Here is a 1,858-nt window from a genome sequence, read left to right as displayed (position 1 = left end):
TTCTTGGAATCATACATACCCCTTTGGACTAAAGGGGGGGAATGTTTTACACCTAATCCTTTATGCGTTGGTGTGGAAAGTGAACAACCACAAGAGTCCAAGAGACGTTGGAAGATGAATCCAACAGTCATGTACAATCTATTATAAATGGACATCTTGTGAATAGTAAAGGCAATCTAGCGCATATGATTTACATTAGGTGTTTACATTCCATGTTAGTCTGACACATTTTGCAACATGCTTGGCCACCTCTTTCTCCAAGTTCAGTTAGTTATAGAACTTATTAACCACTTTCAATGTCTTATGATATCCTGGGTGACGTGGATATGGCTTGACATGAAATTCCCCCAAGATAAGCTTCTTGAGCTTATTGTTGTCTGGCACATATATCTTGTCCCAAAATTTTACCAAACCATCAGTCATGAGATGATAATCCACATCTTGATCACCTGTACCTTGTTTCTATAACCTATGCTTAGGCTGTTGGTACCTGTCATCATGGTGTCCTGCGTGTAAGATCTACTGATGTAATTTTGTCCCATATGAACTCATAGCTTCAATGTGATTTACCTATACTCTTCTACTGAGAGCATCTGTCACCATGTTCTCCTTTCCCTTAATGTACTTGATCTCTAAATGAAACTTATTGAGTGTATCCAACCACCTAGATTATTTTGCATTCAGATTAGGTTAGTCAAACAAGTACTTCAACCCACTGTGATCATTCATCAAAATGAACCTCTCGCAAAGAAGATAATGCCTCCACATCTTTAGTGCATGAATGATTGCTGCCAACTCAAGATCATGAGTCACATAACTCTTCTTGTGCTCATTCAATTTCCTTGACTCATAGCATACTACCTATCCTTCCTGCATCAAAACTCCACTAGCATAACTTCAAATACTCAAAACTAGTTTCACATTTCTCTGTCCATTCAAATTTCTTTCCTTTACTCTACAAATATGTAATAGGATAGACAATCTGTGAGAAGTTCCTGATGAACCACCTGCAATAACCTGCTAATCCCATGAATGATCTGACCTCATCCACATTCCTAGTTGCTACCCATTCCATAATAGATCTAATATTTTTTGGATCCACTACTACACATTCGTTGGAAACCACATGCCCCAAGTAATGAACTTGTGTCTAAAATAAACTACAATTACTAAGTTTTGCATATAACTAATGATCTCTTAGCAATCTCAACATTGTTTTTAGTTTTTCTGCATGATATTCCTCATTCTTAGATTATATCAATATTTCATCAATTAATACTATCACAAACTTGTCCAGAAAAGGATGCAACACACTATTCATCAAACACATGAAAGTAGTTGGAGCATTAGTCAAACCAAAAGGAACCACATAAAACTCACAATGCCCATGCCTGGTTCGGAAAAAAGTCTTGTAGATTTCCACTTGTTTGATGTGTACTTGATAATATCTTGATCTCAAATGAATCTTCAAAAACACTACTCCTCCCTTCAACTGATCAAACAAGTCATCAATATGCAGCAAAGGGTGTATGCTCTTAATCACCACTTTGTTCATATACCTGTAATCAACACACAACCTGAGAGTACCATCGTTGTTCTTGACAAACAATACTATATCACCCCAAGGTGACACACTTGGCCTAATGTATCCATTATCAAGAATTTCCTCGATCTGCAACTTCAGTTCCACCAACTTTGGATTGCTCATCCTCGACAGTGTCTTCAATGCTAGTGCTGCTCCTAACATCAACTCAACAAAAAAGTACAATTCCCTATGAGGTGATAAGGCTAAAAACTCTACTGGGAATACATCCTAAAATTACTGCAAAATTAGATACCTCTTCACAACCTCAACATC

This window comes from Pinus tabuliformis, chromosome 5_1 (assembly GCF_031772625.1).
Source record: "Pinus tabuliformis cultivar Carrire ecotype Pingquan chromosome 5_1, CPIR1, whole genome shotgun sequence".
Lineage (NCBI taxonomy): Eukaryota > Viridiplantae > Streptophyta > Pinopsida > Pinales > Pinaceae > Pinus > Pinus tabuliformis.
The sequence above is the reverse complement of the archived record's forward strand: the minus strand, read 5'-3'. Positions refer to the sequence as shown.